The sequence below is a fragment of the Manacus candei genome, unplaced genomic scaffold (assembly GCF_025592945.1).
Source record: "Manacus candei isolate 608988 ecotype Guabito, Panama unplaced genomic scaffold, ASM2559294v1 h1tg000061l, whole genome shotgun sequence".
Taxonomy (NCBI): Eukaryota; Metazoa; Chordata; class Aves; order Passeriformes; family Pipridae; genus Manacus; species Manacus candei.
The window spans coordinates 7,173,523-7,185,612 of record NW_026138109.1 but is presented as its reverse complement, the minus strand read 5'-3'; positions in this window follow the sequence as shown (position 1 = coordinate 7,185,612).

Genomic DNA, 12,090 nt, shown 5'->3' with positions numbered 1-12,090 from the left:
CACAATAGAATATAAAGTATAAATCTAAACTTTAAATTAAATGATTTCCCCTAAATATGTTACCAAAATGATACTTTTCTGGCAAAATGTTTGGATTCTACTGAAGCAGTTTCTTCTTTTGTTTTGGAAAACTTGCCTGTTGCAAACAAATCTGAGCCGTCCGCAGGCATCGTCCCAAGCCAAGCCTGCCCTTCCTCGGGGCCATCTTTCCATCAGGACCATCTCCTCTGTGAGGAATGGGCTCCTTCCACTGCTCCCTGCACAGATTTTGAAAGAGCTTCCTTGTGGCAGGGGCTGGATTTTTACCAGGAATGCTGGGCTCCAGATTCACCTTGATACCAGTCACCCACTTTCTGAGGGAGGCAGGAGAAAATTGGCTGGACCTGGGAGAGTTTCTCTTTTACTCCCTGTAGTAAGCCTGCAGTAAGTCCTATATTAGAGCTGGGTTTTGTTTGTTGGTGGTTTTTTTTGGTTGGTTGGTTTTGGTTTTTTTCATTTTTCTTTTCTTTTGGTGCTGCTGTTCATTTGAGGAATGATGCAAGCAAAATTTCCAAGCCCTCACAAGCAGAAATGCTACTTCCACACATGGACTGAAGCATGTTCTGGGTGCTGAGGAAGATGAGGAAGGTGGATAAGCCTGTGCTGTCAGTCACTGGTTGCGCCAGAAAGACTGGTGGAAGCCTGGTGGACTTAGGAAGAGTTGATTCAGTTTGTTACATGGCCTGATGGTCACTCAGGAAGCTGGGGGTCTGGCCAGCTCACTCAAACAGTGAGACCTTGCTCTGCCCTGTGAGGGTGGGGCATGAGGCACCAGTTCAGCAGTTCTTCCTCATGTCTGTGTCACCACATGATCTGGGGAACCTCTTATATTCAGGTCTGCCTTGCTTCTCCTCACCTGAGAGATGGGAGAGGAAAACACCTGCACACAGCCTCTGGAGAGCTACTGCTGCTAGAGCATCACTGGAAAGTGGTTTCTCTCTGGCCTTCCTCAGGATTGACTCTGTATTAAGGAGGTCCACAGGGATTCATGTCCATTCCCACCATTTTGGATCAGCCCTGCATGAGAAGGAAAACAAAGGGACGATCTGTGGGACAACAGCAGGTTGTGCTTCCTTCTATCTCTGGGCAGAGCTGGTCAGTGGCAGGCACAAGCCCCCATGGCACATATAGCAAGGTCCTGACAGGCCTGTAGTCTCACCAGCATCCAGAGTGGCACTGCATTTAGCTCAGGGCTGTCACACCACAAGGTGGTAGCACTGCTGTGCCTTACCTCCGCAATGGGCTGCCCCATAGTGATGTCCAGGTGTCTGGAAACAACCCTGGTACATGTGAAACCTCAACAGGAGACAGCAAAGGGCTGTTTTATTCTGTAGCAAAAGAAAACAGACATGGAATGACTTCTGAAGTTTTGAGACTTGAGCACTTACTCCACCACTTTAAGAAGGGGAAAAGCACCTTTTGAGGGCACAGCTAACTTTGGATTTACATTGCACAGGAGATGGACCATAACTGCTGCAAATCTGCCTCAGGCAAAGGAGGTACATAAACCTGAGCATCCCAAGCTGGTGCTGCATTTGTCCCTACAGCTTGATGGGCCTGGGGGGATATAATTCCATGGGGAAGGTACTTCTCGTGCAAGCTGCAGCATGGAGCCAAAGCCTGGGGCAGCTGCAGAGCTTGAGAGTTGCCTCAATGCAGCAAGAAGCCTTCCAGCTTCCCAAAAACTCTCTCTCCTGTCTGTCACTGCACTGGTGACACAGACAGTGTATGAGGCAGGGCTACAATAGTGATTTAATTGGATTTTAAAAGCTGTCTTTTTAAATTTGACAAGAAACTGAGAAAAGCAGTGTTACTATGTAGCTACTATGTAGCTGTGGGATGGTTTGGGGAGGTATATTTGTTAATGACAATTGTTCCAGTGAAGGCAGAAAGAGACATTCTGTCCTTAGCCTGTTTTTTTGTCCTCTCTAAAGAAGTAACCAGATTGGCAGGTTAAACCCAGGGCAGGGGTTTAAGCTGGAATTGAGTGGGGTGGGACCTGAGTCCCAGCTCTGTGGGAAGGAGAGGTGTTAGCACTGCTCCAGGAGGGCACTGATTGAAAAATAAAATCTCTCAATCTTTAAAAATGTCTTTGTAACGGTAAAGAAGGTGGAAGGAGGAACTGTGGGGTCTGGGAACAAGGTGGCTGTGATCAAAGCCTCACCTAGAAGCTGTTAACTGCAAAATGATGCTTTGATGATGTGTTACCTGTACAGCAGCTGGCAGGGCCCCCCTGGATCAGGCGCCACCCCCAGCTCTGCAGCACCTGCACTGCAGCAGTGCTGTTCTTCATGGGGCAGACATGCTGGGGAACACTGTTCCCCAGGACACGGGCTGGTGTCCACAGCTAGGACAGACAGCTAGGACAGATCTGACAGCTAAGAAGGTGCAGACCTCAAATGGTGCCACATAAGGCTACAGCAGATCCTTAGTCTGCACTGCTGCAGCCAGCCTTGCTGGGACAGACGCTAACAGGAGAAGGTGAATGATGTTAATTAACTCCATCCGTTTCTAAAGTGTGATTGTTCTCCCATCTCTGCACAGCACAGTCCAGGGAGAGCATCTGCCCTGAAGGGCTTACAGTGAAACCATGGGGTGAGATAGTGTGGGGAGGCAGAGAAGATATTCTCTGAAGATAGATATATAGAAGATTTTCTATTCGCAGTGAATAAAATCACAGAATCACAGAACGGTTTGGGTTGGAAGGTACCTGAAAGATCATATAGTTAACAACCCCCCTGCCATGGCCAGGGACACCTTTCAAAATAATGCAACAAGAAACTTACCTGCACACGTAGGAAGAGGGTGGTGTGACAATTCAAGCACCTAGGCAGGACCAGAATTCAAGGGAAATTTAACATCTTCAGTCGAACTAACTAACATAGTTTGAAAAAAAACAGCTGTTTTTGGGACATACCAAACCTTTTCCAGTTCTCAAACAGAAAGCACAAACTTCAAAGTGAAATGCAAATGGAGGAGCGTAGCTGGAAGTTTAATTGTACTTGTTAATCAGCTAGACTGCTGGAGTGAAGAAGTAGCTGATACATGAGCATAGGGGAGAGTCTGGTGCCTGTTCCACCGAGCTAATGGTGCAGAAGGACAGGCAGGTCACCAGAGTGCACCAGACTGATTTTAAAAAATAGAATAAAATCAGGCAAGTTACCCATTCACCTGCCCTGGTTAGGCAACAGGTCCCCTGAGGACCGGGTCTGCCTGATTCTGCTGGTACAGCTCTCATCCCCACTGGGTGTCCCAGATGATGATACAGGAGAAATGGCTGCACCCAGAGGAACTGCAGAGTTGAGGTGGGCTGGGATAAGTATCCTCATGCTTGGCCTCACTGGAATTCCCAGACATGTCAGAGGTGATCAGAGATGGAAGTTTTCCTTTCCACTGAAATCTCTGGCATTTCTACAGCAGAGATATCACCAGAGATCTCACTGAGCTGTTGCTTTGGGGGAAAAGCATTGTAGGAAATCAGGAAACCACCTGGTCACTAAGAGCCCATTTGGGGATCACAGCCGCAGGGCTGCTTCTTGGGGGCTCAAGAGGGATTTGTGCCTGGCATCACAGACAGAAATAGGCATGTCTGCCCCCATGGTGGGAGAACAGGAACTGGCAGCTCTAAATACCTGCAATGCCTGCTCCCGAGGGGGAATTATGTTCAAAAGCTCCAGTCCTGAAAAGCCTGACAGCCTCATTTTCACATTTTTGTTCACTACAGAAGAAAACTTTCAGTTTTCCCAGCCTGAAGCACTCTGCTGTAACTTCCTGAACTCACCCCAAGTGATTGGAGCTGGGTTAACATCTCCTCAGAGCTGGACATTGCTGTGAGGGTGTTTCCCTTCAGGAGCTCCATGCCTGTTGTTCTCACAGAGCCCTTCTCCTGGCTATGGGGCTGCATCTTCCAGCGCCTTCCTAGGTCACTGGGAAGCTTGTCTGGAGCAGTATGTGCTGCATGATGAAGAATGAGACATTTTAGGGGGAAAGTCTGCCATAGGAGAGGCTAATTCCCTGGCTCTAGGAAATGCAGTTCCCCGTGGGATCACGCTGGTAGATTTACAATTCCTCATCCCTTTTGCACAGCAAGAAAAGTTGCATGACAACAGCTTGCCAACCTTGAGATGTAAATACCTGGTATTTCTGGGGATAGCAGAGGGCAGAGCTTTGTGCTGGGACTCTGGTAGCAGCAGCCGTGTGTGACTGGCAGAAACTGATTTGAATAATTGGGTGTCACGTCTCTATTTTTCTTTCAGTTTAACTACATGTGCAATTAATTAAAATAATAACCTAAACGGTCTCCTGCTGGGGTTGTGTTTGCTGCTTCACTTCAGTCTGCCATCAGCACCGCTGAAAGAGTTTTATCGAGTCACTTCTTGCTGAGAGGAGCTCGAGCAGAGAAAGGCTTTCCCAGCAGAGAAACCTTTAATGTTTGTGGCATCTGTGCTCTTCCCACCCATGTTGTCTGGGTTGTGGATAGACAATAAGTAAGGATTTAATGTATCACTTCCCATATCCTCTGCCTGCCCTGCGCTTTGCCTGGCATGGAGAATTGCCTTGTCCATGTCATGGGAGATGTGCTCCCTGTCCTGCATCCAAGCCAGCCTGGTAGTGCTGCAGGAGTGCTTGTGGGAGGTGCTGTCAAATCAGGACCCCCCACCAAATGTAAGCACAGAACAGGGCTGTGTATATCTGATGATGGAGACAAGGTACAGAAGGCAAGAGCTGTGCTGCTGAAAGGTGCCCCAGGACCACAGCTTAGAGGGCCAGCACGCCCAATATTTCAGGCACTGAAATTTTCCTGAAAGTGTCCTGTCCTCCTCCTCAAGTTAACTATTTCCAATAGCTTGATGCAGATATAGCTGCCTCCAGACCCCATCTGATCATTCTGCTGCCTGTTTCCAGCTGTGTTCCCTCCCTCACCTCTGCTCTGCAAACTCTCAGCAGTCTTCGCAAGAGGCAAGAGGAAGAAGCTCTGGTCCACGAGGAAACCATCACAGGCTCTTCATTCATTCATTCATTCATTCATTCATTCATTCATTCATTCATTCACTCACAGTCCTCCGTAAATGAAGGCATTTTGGTGTATACTGTGCTGACCACATCCCCTGCGAGATCACGGTGCAGCTTGTGCTGGTTGCTCCCACGCTGCAGATCTTTGTGGAAGAAATAAAATTACTTGGGAGCTGTGTTCCTGCTTCTCACACTCCTCTCAAACACGTTTTGTATGTGAGCGTATGCTGTTACAGTAGCAGCAGGAGCATACTTTAAAAAATCAAGATGCTTACAAGCCTTTTTCTGTTACTGTGTTCATTGCTGTTGCAAGAAATATTGTTCCCCTGCAGCTGAGTGCATTCACATCTCATCTTGCTCCTTTTTGCAGTTCTTTTTCTTGCCTGGCTGATTCCTTGTCAGCAGCCAACACTAATCTATCCCTGGCAGTTCTTTTCCTCCCTGCTTTTAGTTTAAAGGATGCTCGGGGTACAAGATATTAACCATGGTGGTGAGCATAGTGCCAAACAGCCCCTTACCCCACAACCCCTACCTGCTCCTGGCAGAGTGCACATAGGGTTTGGGGGCTGGCAGGCAGAGCTGCCTGTCCTGAGATGGCCCTTTTCAACTGGGTTTGTTTGGAAAAGGCTGAAGCAGCCTGAACTAGATGGGCAACAAGACAATGATAGAGATTAAAGCGCCTGGTTGGCAGGAGAAAGATTATAAACTTGTCCAGAAGAAATTGAATTGGAATTTAGCTGAATGGGAAAGGAATCAAAATTCAAAAGTTTTTTTTTTGCTTAAACCATCAGACTGAAGTAGAGCTCCCAAGACTTTAAACTGCATTCGTAAACTCTTAGGACAGTGAGGGCCATTTTGCCCATCTGGTCTGACTTCTTCCTTGGTGTGAACCTGGTCCCTCTGGCCAGCCTGAGGACTCCTGCATTAAGCACAGGATTTTGTACCTTTCTTAGGAAAGCAGTCTGTATTGATAGAGAACAGCAAGTCCCTCACACTCTTCTGTAGTCCATAAGTGCAAGTTAAGCTGACTTATCAGTTCTTTGAATAAAATGATGCCTTGTGCTTACCCCAGAGATAGTGAGGGACCTGCTTCTGCACCCACTTTTGGGTGCAGGGCTCCCAGAGCCTGAAGGATATACCGGGATGAAAAGCCAAAATACTGAGCCAGAAAAGAAGGGAAAGGAATCCAAGAGCTTGGTCTGCACTGCTGGGCAGAATGGTGTCACTGCTTTCCTCTCAGACCATTGTCTGAAAATAAGAGTTGATGTGCTTTTATTTCTATCCCTACTTAAATTAGCACTGTGTATGCACAACACACCTCATCCAGAACCCTGACCTCCACAGAGAGGTCTCTAAGTGCAGTTGTGATCTACAGGGGAGGTCACTGCAATTATTTATCACTTGTTTCAACAGTGAGTGATATGGTAGAAGCTCTTACACCCCATGTACCAGAGTTAGAGCACATTCATAGCATGGGCTTAAAATGGTGCTGACTGGGGTGGGGGATATTGTTCCCTGGCCATGACAAGATCCAGATTCTAGGGAGGTGCTGAGAGGCAGAGAAAGTGAAGTCCCAGATTGGGTTTTGCTCCTTGGCCAGCTCAGAGGAGCCTGAGGGAAGAATCCAGCCCATGAGATGGATACATGGCACACTGCACAACCTGGGCACAGCCAAAGCTGAGCGGGACCACTGGTGGGAACAAGATGGGATCCAGCACACTGAGATCTGGGCTGTCTCAGCCCCATGAGGAAATTTGATTGTTTCTGTTCATTGATCTCTCCTCTTTCCTCTGTCTATCTGATGGGTTGCTATATCCTTGGGGGAACACCAGCCTCACTAGCTGGTTGGGATGTCTGCTATCCCCCTCTTCTGTCCTGTCCTGAATACACCCCTGTTTCAGAAGCCAGTGCAGGTCTCAGATGTAAGCCCCCCCACTTCAAAACCCAAGTACACACTCCCAGAAGCAAAACTGGTGCTCAAAGCATCTGATAGAGCAAGAACCACTTGGAGAGCTGGAAACTGGTCCTTCTCGACCATCTTTTCCACCATATCACTGCTGCTCTCCCAGGAGTGCCTAAAGAGTCCAGGACTCACCGCTTGATACTTTAAAGACACATGAAAAGGATAAGCCCTTGCTTCCCCACACTGCTGCAGGGACAAGCAAAAGTCAGGGGGAGAATGTAGGGACAGCACACAGACACCCTGAGACCTTCTCAGGGGTACTTTCATATATACCATGCTGCAATGTCGAGCACTCTTCCCCTTCTGTTCCATTCTGTACATCAGAGAACACCTGTCTCATTTGGAGACCCCACACACAAGCATCTCTTACTATAAAGGCAGGAAAAAAAATCTGAGACAATTGTACTGTTTTCTTTTTTTTTTTTAACCCCTGCAAGCCCAGCCCCTCGGCGTTCAGTCCTGCCCCCGGTAGGTTGTGGGGAAGCATCCCAGGACGAGCACTGCCTTCCCAAAACATGTGCCCACACTCGAGGGCTCCCGCAGCCGCTCCGTGAGCGCCGAGCATCCTCCTGCGGTCCCCGAGCGGGCCCTGCCGGGAGATGGCACTGCAGGCACGGAGAACCATCCAGCCGCGCACTGCCGCTCCCAGCAGCTGCCGGAGCCAAAAAAAGTCCTTTTATTTGTCTTTTCCCTTCCTTCCCCTGAGACCCCGCTGGAAAAATATTCCTCTTGTCCCCTGTGATGGCTGCATCCGCGCCGCTTTGCAGCATTTCTTTCACGCCAAGAGAAACTTGCTGCTATGGAGGCAGCGGGTGAGCGAGGGATCGTTGGGAATAGATGGCAAATCTCTCTGAGCATTCGGGCAAAGAGGGATGGAGGGGGGGGAAAGTCTGTGCCTGACCTTAGGGGATGAAAACAGCCCTTTGAAGAATGGGGTTGTCGTTCTCAGACTCTGCCTTGAACCCTCCAGAGCATCAATATTTCTAATGCAGCCTCCTTTAGCTCCATAAACACCCAAAACTTTCCTAGAAGCTTGATTTTAGTTCAAACAAAGAAGCAGTGCAAGCATAATTAATTTTCCACATTCTAGGTGGGAAGCTTTGCTAAAGTTGCTGTCAGGGAATCAAAATTTACAGCACCTGAAGTTTTGCTAACTTGCTGTTTCACATCGAGGTATCAGTGGAGATGCAGATTTTCTTGTTTCTCATGAGAGCTTGAATCTCCACCTGGGTGAAACTGAGAAATTTCGGCAGCCTTTTGCAATGCCGGCCCAATTTCCCGAGGAAATTTCATGGGCTTTTCCACACCCTGCCAGATTTTTCAACACCTCTCAGGAAGTCCCAGCTGAAGTTTTGGTCAGGATAGTTTTGCATTAAAGGGAGAATATTTGGACCATTAGGTCTTCTTGGCAAATAACTGTTGAATACTCCCAGGATGGGTGTTTGTGCTCCCTAGTGGTGCATCGTCCCAGGCAGCAAGGTGTTCCCAAAATGGGATATAAGGCAAACCCAGTGAGAAGACCCCCATCAATTCTCTCATGAAAACAGATTGTGTTTGGACTCAGATAAAAGACTCCAAGCTGATGCTGTCTGACAGTTGTTTGTTTTTTTTTTTTCCTGAGGGTTTGTTTTTTGTTGGTTGTTTGGTTGTTTTGTTTTGTTAGCTTCTGTCTGGCTTTTATTTTTGGGGAGGAGGGATGGAAGGGAAGATGTTTTTTGGTTGGAAATTCTCAGATCTTTAGTTTTGAGAACAGGAACTTGTAGGTGCCCTACCTGCTCTGAGGAGATGATATAAAGCAATTATGCAATTTGACTCAATGTCCCATTCTGGCATTTTTTGAAAGAAAGGGTCTGCTCAGCTTTAAGAAGGAGCCAAATGAATCTCTGCTGAAAAAAAAAATCAGTGTTGAAGGGTCACAAGTGAAACATTTCAACATGGGATGAACAGACAGGTGGCCTTAACAACCTGTGATTTTGCCAGGTGTGTGAGAGAAAAGCAAACATTTGTCCACTTTTGGTCTTGGCAGTGGCGAGGCTGAAGGAAGGGATGGTTGGAACACGGATAATGAAGAAGAAGAGATGGAGGAAGAAGAAGATGGTAGAGGATGAAGGAACAGAAAGAAGAGGGGGTATTTCTCCTTTTTTATGTAAGGGCTATATGGTACATAGCAGTGCCCATTCTGACTTTGCTGGTGGCCACAGGAGCCACTAACTGTCCTCGTGGTATAGATGTGCCCCACACAGAGGCATCAAGGAGCTGTGGGGTAAGGATGGACTTAGCTCAAGAGGGTTTCACTTGCTTGGTTGAGCTTCTGGACTTACAGGAATTTATCCTCAAGGCTAAGGAGGAGAAACCCAGCAACTCGCTCTAATAAAATGCATCTTTGAAAGGTTTGTACTCATTGAGGGGCAAACAGTGGGGGGCATAGGAATGGTGGTGGTGGTGGTATCATCTTCCAGGCATCATATTTGGGATGGGTATTTCCCACTGTAGCTCTCTCCTCTGAAGGCAGCTCATGGAGTCTGTTGTTAGAGATGGAAGCTCTCCCTTCTCTCCATCCCCTGCTTCCCACACCCGGCACTGATGTTTCCCAGGTGTTTCTGACTTGCAGAGTTTGAAACTGAGTCACCTTTGATTTTTCCTGACATTTCCCAGAATTTTTTTAGCTGCAATATTGTATTTATCCCAAATGTGGTTTTCTGGGGAAATCGTGCTTTTCAGCTGAAGGCAAGAAAGAGAGAAAGTGAATCAAAATTAATCTTTCCCCCTCAAAAAAAAACCCAAAACCAAACAACACAAAAACCCCAACCCTTTAGAAAGTCATGGGGGTAGGAGTTTTTCAAATTCCTCACCAAAAGACATTCAAAAAGCAGTTCTTTCACTTTTTTCTTTCAAACCCGACCTTTTCATGCTAAAAACTTCAAACCGCTCTAATCCCTGGCTTCTGCTTTCTATGTGAGGAAGATGACTTGTGATAGAAGCCAGTCCCACAACCAGAGCAAGGATCCACGCTGCAGCAGATGCTGGCTTGCTTCGAGGTGTTAATCCACAGGCGGATCGTGCAGGATGAGACAGCCCTGCTGGCATCGGCCACAGCTTGGGATGGGCTCGCACATGGCTGGTGAATGGCAGGGTTTTGCGGCAGGGGCTCCCAATCCAGGCGAGAGCCTCAACCATCAGGACATCTTTGCTTTCCCTATGGCAATGAGAGCCCCCTTGCCATGCATAACAGACTGTAGACCTCGAGGGGGTTTGGGTGCAATCGTGTTACAGAAAGTGCTGGAGGCAGGATGCCTGGGACCCCTTCTGAGGCAGAGCACTAGCCCAGGTATGCCTCATGCCAGCCACATTCCCTCTGGACACCTCCATGGCCCCTGACCCTAACAGTGGGACAGCACTGTAGAGCCCCTGTAAGATGTCCTGATCCAAGGGGAAAAAACACCCCATCTGGCAAATACCCAGGATTATGGTGATGATTTCTCCGTTCCAGGAGCATTGCAACACTAATCCTGTAATTCAGGATATTCATGGAACAGTGATGCAAAACATGATTGCTTTAAAGTCTTGGTTCTTGCCTGAGATTTCATGGGCTAGTTCTTCTGGCACCACAGGGAAAAAAGTGCTGGGGGAAACCTTTTCCAGACCCCTCTCCTGTTGTTCCTTGCTCAGAAAGACATATGCGAAAATGTATTTTAAATATGGCTTTCATTCCATGCTGAGCCTCTTCCGAGCGAGGAGCTGGCAGCAGTGGGCCATGTGCTGAGTGGGTGATGGGACAAACGTTATTTATAACAGGTGTCAGGCAGTACTTTGTCATCGATATCTTACCCAGCAGTAGCAGTGAGGGGTCTCGCCATACGCCAATCTCTGTTTTCCCAGAGTGGTTTGGTAACAGTGTGCACTGAACCTGACATCCTTGATGAACATGGAAACTTTACTCACTTATTTCAGCTGAGACCTCGTTCCCTCTGCACCCCTCTGCATCCTAAATCATGCTAATCACTCATCTCCAAGCCACTTGATGCCTGTAATCACGTCTACATGCAAGGACAGGGTTTTCTTCTGCACAAACCTTTGTGCACACGTGCACATCACACTGTCCAGGCGCTGGGGAGTTCCCACAGCCTCTCCTTCCTTGCACCTTGTTGTGTGCTCACCACCATCACCCTTCCCAGAGAAATGGGTAACGGGCTGGAAAGCCACAGCCAGGTCCTGAACTTATTATCTCCACCTTTGTCTTTTGCACATACCTCCCACTATCTACACAGGAAGAAGTTTGGCAAATCTAATAAAGACAAGGTGAAGTTTTACATAAAATATTCTCTCCTGCCATGAGTCCTGAGGAATTTTAATCAGTCCAGGAGTACCAGCAGAATTCCTTTGCCTGCAATCTTTTCATGATCTTGCTTTCCCCTCTTGTTCCTCGTGGGGAGCATTTGCTGAGAAGATGATTAAATTGGGCTGGTAAAAAGCTCGTCGGCTCCATAGCTTCCATCTTTTCCTGCTTCTTTGCAAGAACATTTGTACTTTTTTCTGGCCTGCGGCATGCAAGGTCAGCTGCTTTCTTTGCAGTTTTCTTGTACGTTTCCTCACCATTGTTGTGGGGTTTTTCCCCCTCCGGAGAATCTCTTTTGTGCAAAGGCGAGAGACAAGGCTTCTAGCTCAGCCTGCTGTGTTGTTGTTCTCCTGAAGTCCAGCAGGAATTCAAGGAATGGTTCCCCACGTCTCCTATTCACCTTGCTCCTGCCAGTGGCAAGGGGTCGGGCAGGGGGCGGATATTTTGGGGAAGCCGTGAGCGAGGAGTGCAGACTTAGGGGCTGATGTGAGCTCAGGGATTTTGAGGACTGAAACTCATCTGCCTGTTGCCTGCCAGTAGCTCAGTGTAGGAATTTGGGCATTTTGCTTTGAACAAATGATTCACCAGTAATCATTTAATCAGCTCTCCCGATGTTTGAATAATCTGTGAGTAATTTAGTGCGATGTTTGCCACAAAGTATCAAATAAATGCTTTAGAAAGGCATTGGCTCAGACTCTCACCTCATATATGTGCAGCTCTGGGGTAAACCAGGCCAGTG